At 38.8% G+C, this 10,555-nt stretch overlaps 1 non-coding gene across 1 annotated transcript; it reads left to right on the top strand.

Moving 5' to 3' along the window:
- The first annotated feature begins 2,633 nt into the window (after nucleotides 1-2,633).
- LOC122469868 lies at nucleotides 2,634-2,736 on the top strand. The gene has a single exon (XR_006293748.1). It is a non-coding gene; the product is annotated as a small nucleolar RNA SNORA5 (small nucleolar RNA).
- The last annotated feature ends 7,819 nt before the right edge of the window (nucleotides 2,737-10,555 follow it).

Consider the following 10,555-nt stretch of genomic DNA (forward strand, 5'->3'; position numbering starts at 1 on the left):
ATTGTTTACTGACCCATGTTGACTATAATTAGAATTATATATAAGACATTTACATATTTTATGCATATTTATATATAATACATATTTTATACATATATTTTTATATATTATATAATATTTATAAATTTTATACTTTTTTATATTTTATTTATGTAAAACAAAGTTTCAAAAGCTAATAAGCTAGTGGATAAGTAAAGTGTTACAAAACAAAATCTAGTATATACTTATTACAGTGCACATAAAGCTAATCCCATATGTGATGAATAATGGTCTTTCTTAGCTCTAAATTATCAGGGATACATTTATGGAAAACCAGATGTGAACTAGACTTTGATGGATCAGCAAAGTTAACGACCTTAATATTTTGAGGGTACCCTCCGAATATCCCTGTCAATTCTACCACTAAGTGGGTTTTACATTTGTTCCCTTCTCCCCATCTGCTCTACCACTGCCCTAGTTCCAGCCACCATCATCTCTCACCTAGATGACTGCTACAGCTTCCCTTCTGTTTCCAATCCAATCTATTGATTATGTCAGCCTCCTTACTGTTCCTGGAACATACCAAGTGCTTTCCACCTCATTGCCCTGTCTGTAGCTTTCACTGTTGCAGTGTGTCTGGCACATTAGCTGCCCAATAAATATATGCTGAATCAATGAACAATTGTTTCTTCTGCTTTGTAAGTTCCACAAGAACAGAGACCGTATTTGTTGGGTTCCCTACTCTATTCCCAGAAGCCAGCATAGCACTTAAGACATAGTAGGTGTCCCATAAATATCTACTGAAAGAAGAAATGTAGGAAGGAAAGGAAGGAGGGAGGGAGGGTTAGAGGGAGGGAGGAAGGAAGGAATAAAACAATAAAGCCTATTTGGCCCTATTAGAATTGTCTTATAAATATTTGACAAAATGTGCTGTTCTGAAAAACAAGAAATAGTAATAAAAATTCCATAATTGCACCTAAATTAGCCCCAAGCATTATCACTAACACCTACAGTCTGTATTTCCAAATGCTAGCTAATAACTAAATATACACATTTTCCACCATTTTAACGAGGTTTTTTTTGAATCTTAAAAACTACTAGGCACATGATAGAAACTATCTTATAATATCCATATTTGGTAGTTTGATTTCTACAAAATAATTGCATATGCTCAGAGAAACATCATGTTTCTAAAGCTGGAGGTAATATTACTTCAGTGACACTATCAAAATGAATTGTACTTCTTGTTAAGTATAGCAAGGGATATGCCATTATCTGTTGGACTAACAAACATATATCATCAAAGCTGTTTCATATATAGTACCCCAGGGTATACTATGCAATAATAAAGCATTATGAAAGGAAAATTGTTTTGCACTCTTCCTTGTAAATTATTCTTTCTTTTCCATCTCCATGGCTTCAGAGATTTTTTTTCTTTTAAAAAGGTAACATTGTTAAGCATAGAGATGTGCATGGTACTTGACCAAGGTTAATAACAAAATCATATTTTGTCAGCCCACTAGGAACTTATAATACAGTATGAAAACAGTGTGAAAACACAGAAAACAGGATGAGATGATGTCTTTGGTTTTTTGCTGTTGTTGTTATAATATCAAGAGAGCTGCACAGACTGCTTTTGGTAAGGAATTTACAAAAATATCCTATACTTTGTGGGGTGTATGTAAGGTCTGCAAAGGACAGTTTTGGTCTCATGCACCATAACAGAAATGTCAATCTCATAAAGAACATTAACTATTTTTCTTAAATCAGAAAAACAAAAATTGAATTTACTTTAAGGTGAAAATAAATAAACTTGAACAAAGGAAGTTTTTAGAACTAAAGTTTCCTAAACTTGAATAATCTTTGATTCTGTTTTAAGAGTACTGGTTCAGGAGTGCTTGGGAATCAATTAAGCCTCCAACTTTGGCTCAGGTCATGATCTCACAGTTCATGAGTTTGAGCCCCATGTCAGGCTCTGTGCTGACAGCCTGGAGCCTGCCTCAGATTCTGTGTCTCCTCTCTCTGCCCCTCCCCTGCTCGTGCTCTCTCTCTCTCTCTCTCTCTCTCAAAAATAAATAAACATTTAAAAAAAAAAAAAAGAGGGGCACCTGGGTGGCTCAATTGGTTAAGCGTGTGACTTTGGCTTAGATCATGATCTCGCAGTTCACGAGTTCAAGGCCCATATCAGGCTCTGTGCTGACAGTTCAGAGCCTGGAGCCTGCTTTGGATTCTGTGTCTCCCTCTCTCTCTGTCCCTCCCCCACTTGTGCTCTGTCTCTCTCTCAAAAATAAATAAACATTAAAAAAATAATAATAAAAATTAAAATTAAAAAAAGAATACTGGTTCAGTTTTTATGAAGCAAGATTTCTCTAAGAACAGTACACTGCCATCTCAGGAGTTATTTCACTGGGATTATAGTTGACCTTAATGATTTTCTTTGCTGTCAATTTTTATGATTAATTTGATTGATCTTCTGCTGATATGTTAATAATACAGACCTAATATAGCAAACTATTCAGTTTCATTCTCTGCTTTTCATCATGACCATTAAAAACAATAGTGTACATTATTTCAGTATTTATATCAATTTTAATTTCTTCTAACTAGACAGAAAATTGCAAAATATAGAAGAGCTCTAAAAATAATACCATTACCATAGTGAAGTCAAATTCAGCCCCAGTCCCATTATACCGGTAACTGACCCAAACGGCTGTCACATGCCCTAGAACCCGGGGATAAATTTGTCTGCAGACAGGGCAAAAAAACAGACAAATAAATACTACTATTCTGCCTTCAAGAGTTAATCACTTGTAACATTTTTGTCATCCTTTTCTAGTTAATGCATTTTAAGTAGTCATTCAGGCAATTAAGAGACAAATATTTATTGGGGCACCTGGGTGGCTCAGTCGGTTGAACGTCTGACTTTGGCTCAGGTCATGATCTCACGGCTCGTGAGTTCAAGCCCCGTGTCAGGCTCTGTGCTGACAGCTCAGAGCCTGGAGCCTGTCCCAGATTCTGTGTCTCCCTCTCTCTCTGCCCCTCCCCCGCTCATGCTCTGTCTCTCTCTCAAAAATAAATAAACATTAAAAAAAAATTAAAGAAACAAATATTTATTGATTGCCTACTATGTGCTAGTCATTGTTCTAGGTATTGGCAATACTACTATGAACATAAGAGTTAAAATGTCTGCTCCCATGAAACTAACATACTGATAATGGAAGTGGATAGTAAATAGCTATATAATATGGAGTGTAAGTACTCTGAAGAAAAAGGATTTCAGCTAAATGGTGTAACTTACAGAAATAATAACACTGGGAAAAGAAAACATTGAAAACAATCACAAGTGTAGGGCTTTTTAAAATTTTTTTTATTTTGAGAGAGAGAGAGAGACAGAGCCCACAAGTTGGGAAGGGGCAGAGAGAGAAGAAGAGAGAGAATCCCAACCAGGCTCTGCACTGTCAGCACAGAGCTCCATATGGGGCTTGAACTCACAAACCATGAGATCATGACCTGAGCTGAAGTTGGACACTTAATCGGGGCTATGGTTTTAGATATACTCCGTTAACAAGGGTCATTAGTTCATCTGAGTAGTGATGGTACCATATTTTTCCTGTTTGTGGTCTGCTTTTCCACTGGGCCTTTTATGGGGGTTTTCGCATTAACAAATACATGTATCTGTGGGCGCCTTGGCGGCTCAGTCGGTTGAGCATCTGGCTTCGGCTCAGGTCATGATCTTGCGGTTTGTGGGTTCGAGCCCCGCGTCGGGCTCTGGGCTGATGGCTCAGAGCCTGGAGCCTGTTTCCGATTCTGTGTCTCCCTCTCTCTCTGCCCTTCCCCCGTTCATGCTCTGTCTCTCTCTGTCCCCAAAATAAATAAACGTTGAAAAAAAATTTAAAAAAAAATATATATATATATATATATTTGGTAATACTAAAAACCTACCTAGAAAATTCACCTATTGGTGAATATTTAATTGTCCCCTTCTGATAATTATAAATAAGAGTTATCAGAAATTCTTTGCATACATATTTTTAGAAATGCCTAATTATTGTTATAGTAATTCCTAAAAATGAAAATATATGATCAAAGAGTAAGCGCATTTTAATGCTTTTGATTTTTATTGCCAATTTTTTTCTCCAAAAAGATTATGTAAATTTTCACACACACTAATTTGCTACTAAGTATTTTATCTTTTTTTGAAAAATAAAGTGTTTCTTTTCTATGATATAATGCAAAAATTAAAGCTAGCATTCATTGAGAAATTATTACTTGTCAAATGGTCTGGTATGCATTTACCTGTATCATTTCATTTGAAACTTATGAAATCAAAGTTTTAAGAGCTAATAAATTGCCATCGGCTATTAAGTCAGAGCTAAGATCTGAATTCAAGTCATCTAGTTTAATAACCTCTTTCTATTAAATCACATTATATGCAACTTAATTAATAAGTGATTTGTAATTAGTGTTTAATTATCAGTGTAATATTAATATATTTTATATGTTCACTGGATTTTTTGTAATTTTCATGTAACCAACTCATTTGTACATTTATTTTTTCTGTACCATGATAGACTCTGTGGAAATGATGTTGCGAAAAACAGACACAGGCTCTTACCTCATGGAGGACATACACAGCCCAGTGCGGGAAAAAGAGCAAATTCAGGTTAGAAAAAGAACTGCAGGCAGAGGTTTGTTTTTTAAATCCATTTCCAGTATTGGCAACTGTGGAAGGTCAGGGCCAGGACTACTGCTTGGGAGGGCACTCATCCGGACTCTTTAATAAAAGTTGGAGAGTCCTGAGTTCTGTGGCTCAACTAGAAACCCAACTTTTAAACTGCAGAAGTCAAGCCCAAGTTATGGAGCAGCCACAGGACCAATGCAGGGTTTAGGATGTAATGCTGTGGCTTACTGAATTGGAAAGTATGATGGTTATTTTTATGTGTCAGCTTGACTGGGCTAAGGGATGCCCAGATAGCTGGTAGAACATTATTTCTGGATGTGTCTGTGGAGGTGTTTCTAGAAGCAATTAGCATTTGAATTGTTGAACTGAGTATAGCAGAGGGCCCTCTCTAGTGTAGGACGTCATTCAATCTACGGAGGACATGGATCAAAGAAAAAGTTAGAGGAAAAGCTAATTCATTCTCTTTCTGCTTGAGGTATATCTTGACAGAGAGAGAGAGAGAGAGAGAGAGAGAGAGAGAGAGAGAGAGAGAGAGAGAATAGAGAGAGAGATAGATAGGGAGAGAGAGAAATAGAGATAGAGATAGACTTAGAGATAGACTTAGAAATAGACTTAGAGATAAAGATAGAGATCCCATTGGTTCTGATTCTCTGGAGAACCCAAATACAGGAGAGAATACAAATAGGAGTGTGAGGGAATTCATAGCTCCTCTGCTTGGCAGGTCCCCCACCCATATGAACCAGAGGACCCAGGGTGCATCTTTATGTAGGATGAGGAAAGCACACAGTAGCTTATCCACTTCACCAAGGTAACGTTTCGTCTCTCTAGTTAAAAGCCTCCTTTCTATAGACTCACTAACTTGCAGAAATCTTGGGTTTCCACAGCTTGGAAAAGCAGCATTTTACAGAGAAGGAAACAGTTTCTAAATCAAAATAATGAGCAAAGTGACCTTTGATCAATCACATCATCAGAGATTGAAAAATATGCCACTAGAAATGATTCCTGAAAAAATGATAAATTGAAAACTTCCAGTCAATTCCACCAGGATCAGAATACAGAAGGTATCGGCTAACGATAGCTAAACAGAGGTATCCGCAGAACAGACCTGAGAGCATCTTATTTGACACACTGAGGAGTTGGTCTTATCAGCTGCTTAGTGTAAAGAACTAGATTTGCCAGAGGATCCTTGTATAGCCTATATAGTATTGAATTTACCATCATTTAGCTGATGGAGAGTCGAGTGTATATGGTTTCATTAGGAAGTGTAGATTCAATCATTCTCATGGAATCCTTTTGTCATCTTCCTAAAATCTAAGCTAAGAACCTCCCTTTCAAAGTATTACTGTATATGGATTCCTGAGCAATAAGTCAAGATTCTGGTGCCTAAAATGAGCAGAACCAGATGCACAGCCTCTCTCACAGAATGCTGTGTGCAGGCTTATTTCTCGTGGGCATGCTGTACTACTCTTTCATATTCATCATTTAATTTCTTCCTTACAACAGTCTCATGAATTATGCTAGAACAAACACTATTAATCCCCCAAAAAGAATGGAGAAATTAAGACTCAAAATGGGTGACTGGTCCGAGGTCATAGAACCACTCAGTGAAGCCTGGAATTCTGGCTTCAACCACAAACTCAGTTCTTTTCCATCTCATCGGACTTTCTGTAGCTCATCATGATTTTTAAGTTTTATGGGAAAAAAAGGGAATTATATTAAGACTCTTCAGTTCAATAAGCTAATCATCAAACTTGCTTTTTAAAATGGAGGTAACACAGTTGGTCAGAGGCTGTAAAAACCCTGCCTGTGGCTTTGAGAGCCTTGTTTACTGCTCATTGATCGCCGTGACAATGCTACCATAAATAACCCCAGATAAACTGCTATGTATAATCACAGAAGACATCCATATGCATGAGTCACCTGTCAGCTCTCCAATCCCATCATTTCCAGTACCTGTCAACATATCAAGGACTCTGAGTTTGTGACACAAACAAAAACTTACTCTCTCAAGAAGGAGAAAATCACGCAGTGCTACACAGATTTGTGGTTGAAGAAAACAAAATAAAAAGTGCCTGCCATTTGGGACAAAGAATATGTATGGATTCAGCAGATCACTCTGAACTGTTCTTTGACCCCACCCCCACAATGGAAGTATCCAGTCTCAAGGACAGAAATTCAAACCCACTTTTTACTTGTGGTTAAACAATACCCACTGACTCACACCACATGAACCATAGGAGGGGAGGCATAGAATTTTCTTGGAATCCTCTAGAACAAACTACCAAATGCAAACTTACCTGACATGGTGTATGTCAGCCACACCAATTTTTCAGGAAAGGCTCTTGTCTCTTGGGGAGGACTGGTTGTGATGGTTGAGTATAACCAGGAAGATGTTTAGACTCGGAGGTCATCAGTAATATAAGGGCAGGTAAGAATCAAAAATCAGGACACAAGGACTAGCCTCCAGGTCAGCAAGGTAAGCAGTATCCAATTCCTCGAACCCAGGAATGGAAGATGAAATTCCATCAGGCCAGACCCGGGAACCAAACAATTCACAGCAAGACAGAGGCAAGAAAGCAGTAATCCACATAGGCAATCCATAGGTAGGGGAAGGAGTAACTAAAGGAGTTAGTCACTGAGGAAAAAAGTGAGTCAGCCCAAAGCATCAGTAGTCAAGGCATCATGTTGTAAATTTCATTCTGATACAAGACAGATCTCCTCCAAGGGTCTCTTACATACTGGCTGCCAAGTCTCAGCACACAGCTGCAAAGAGATGAGTGACTTCACCTGTCTAGGAGACAGCCTCTGGTGGTTCTGAAAAAGGCAAAAATAAAAGCTCAAATGAGAGCGAGTTTGCAGTCTTTGTGAACAAACACACGTGCCATTTAAATAAGGCTAAAAATGCACAAAACTATACCCTGAATCTATGTCATACCTATAGGAAGTGACTAATATGGGTAACAATAATAATGTTAGTAATAATAACACTGCTACATGCCAGATACCTTTTTAAAAGAATTTTTTAATGTTTATTTTATTTTTGAGACTGAAAGAGACAGAGAGACAGAGAGAGAGAGACAGTGAGGGGGAGAGGCAGAAAGAAAAGGAGACACAGGATCTGAAGCAGACTCCAGGATCCATATTGTCAGCACAGAGCTCAATGTGGGGCTCAAAGCCACAAACCGTGAGATCATAACCTGAGCCAAAGTCAAACACTTAACTAACTGAGCCACCCAGGCACCCCAAATGCCAGATGCTTTTTTGCGGAGAACAGCAAAATAATCATAACAATACTAATAGCTAATTTGATCAAGCAGTTGTTAAGCACCAAGATCTGTTTCTAGGTGCTTTACATGTGATGCCTTTTACTCCTCTAAATAATTCTCAGTTAGGTACTGTTATTATCTCCATTTCACAGATGAGACACAGAGGCATTAAATAATTTTCTCAAGGTCACACAGCCAGTGAATCTGGATTTGAACCCATGTTTCCCAACCTCAGCCACCATGCCTATGAGGAAGGTCTAACATGAAACTAGATCTTATGATGGATCAAAGGAGAGAGAAAAATGTTAACTCTACACTCCAAAATCTCCCTTCTCAATTCTGATTCCATCTAGCAAATAGCCTAAAATTCTCAACTTCCCTCCTGTCATCTCCTTCTTCTGATACCTGAAAATGCTAAGGATAGAAAATGGCAGGAAATTGCCATTCACTGAAGTGTATGTCATGACCTGTGGCAGGTTCTCTGCTCAATACCGTATATATGTACCCCCATTCAGCAGCTACCTTTAGAACATTCATTTCTCTGTTCACACCCCTCCAAAGCAAGCCAGAAGATCTGAGTGTAACCTTACTAGCAGCCACTGTTGCACAAAGCCAGAGAGCAAGTACCAAATTATGCCAAAAGCATAGTTAGAAAGGTGGGTTTCAGAGATGGGGGTAGATCAGTAATGGAAGGTAGATGGGGCACCTGGGCGGCTCAGTTGGTTAAGCGTCCAACTCTTGGTTTTGGATCAGGTCATGATCTCATGGTTTTGTGAGTTCGAGCCCTGCATCAGGCTCTGTGCTGACAGTGTGAAGCCTGCTTGGGAGTCTCCCTCTCCCGCTCTCTCTTCTCCTCCCCTGCTCACGCTGTCTCTCTCTCTCTCAAAATAAATAAATAAACTTAAAGAAGAAAGAAAGAAAGAAATGGAAGGTAGAAGCAAGAAGAGAACTTGTGAAGGTCTTGATGAACACTATAGAATATGAGCTCTATGAAAGGTGCCTAGATGCTTGTGTGTTTGCAATAGACCTTGGTGTGAGCAAGTCAAGGTATCTGAAGAGCCTAGAATAAAAGAAACAAGTTCTTTGAACTTCTCAAGGTTGGGCCAAGCTCAGCATTCCACATTTCCTGTGTGATAAATATAAAGTTCACTCAAAACTATCTTTCCAACCAGTAATGAATATATGGGGACAGTAACTCCTTGTTTATAATCAGATACTGAAAAATTATAAGAAATGGAGAATATAATATAAAATATAATAAATTTTACAATGAGGGCCTGAGTGGGTCAGTTGGTTGAGCATCCAACTGTTGATTTTGGCTCAGGTCATACATAATCCAAGGGTCATGGGATCAAGCCCTGTGTCGGCCTCCACACTGAACACAGAGCCCACCAGATTCTCTCTTTCTCTCTCTCTCTCCACCTCTCTTGCCTGCTTGCATGCTCTCTGTAAAATAAAATAAAGTAAAATAAAATAAAATAATAAAATAAAATGAGGACATATTGAAAAGAAATGAGGAGTGAATATTATCATGAGTGTGAGAGCAGATAGTTAAGTGGCTGTTTCCATTCAATCCATCTAACCTTTCTCATGAGGGTGTGTCACACATTAAGAAGGGACAAGAAAGCAACCAATTAAACATCTGTCACCACTTTCCCGTTAGTGTTTAATTTTAAACAACTTTGTATTTCCTTCTAAATAAGAGTTGATTATTCAGAGGAGAGCTGGCTGCTTTGTACATGACTTTGGCTTGGCCTAGACTAGCATTAATCAGTCAACACATCATGCTGAAGCCTGCTGGTTCAAGAAGATGGAAAAGGAACATTTTCACGATGGTTCAGCAAAGCTGCCTGTATGAGCACTTCTTTCATTGACAGTAACAAGATTAATGAATACAGCCATCTGGGCGGTGCTGTGAACATTACTCTCAAGCTGGTTTTCAAATACTGTTAACCAAGGAGCCAAAAATCACGTAATGAAACATATCTAATATCTATATAGCAATACATCTATTAGAGATTGTGGGAAATGCTTCATGTTTTACCTGAATCTTAATTTTTCAGGTCTTAATTACGAGGAGGCTACCCCAATAGCCTTTGTGATGCAAATATAATATGACTATTAGCCCTGACTGACCCTTCTTTTTTTTTTTAATTTTTTTTTCAACGTTTTTTATTTATTTTTGGGACAGAGAGAGACAGAGCATGAACGGGGGAGGGGCAGAGAGAGAGGGAGACACAGAATCGGAAACCGGCTCCAGGCTCCGAGCCATCAGCCCAGAGCCTGACGCGGGGCTTGAACTCATAGACCGCGAGATCGTGACCTGGCTGAAGTCAGACGCTTAACCGACTGCGCCACCCAGGCGCCCCTAGCCCTGACCCTTCTTAAGAAGTCCAAGGATTTTCCCATTTCTGCTCCTTTTGCTCCATGATCAGGATTTAAAAAAATTTTTTTTCAATGTTTATTTATTTTTGGGACAGAGAGAGACAGAGCATGAACGGGGGAGGGTCAGAGAGAGAGGGAGACACAGAATCGGAAACAGTCTCCAGGCTCTGAGCCATCAGCCCAGAGCCTGACGTGGGGCTCAAACTCATGGACCGTGAGATCGTGACCTGGCTGAAGTCGGACG

Source organism: Prionailurus bengalensis, chromosome B3, assembly GCF_016509475.1.
Source record: "Prionailurus bengalensis isolate Pbe53 chromosome B3, Fcat_Pben_1.1_paternal_pri, whole genome shotgun sequence".
Taxonomy (NCBI): Eukaryota; Metazoa; Chordata; class Mammalia; order Carnivora; family Felidae; genus Prionailurus; species Prionailurus bengalensis.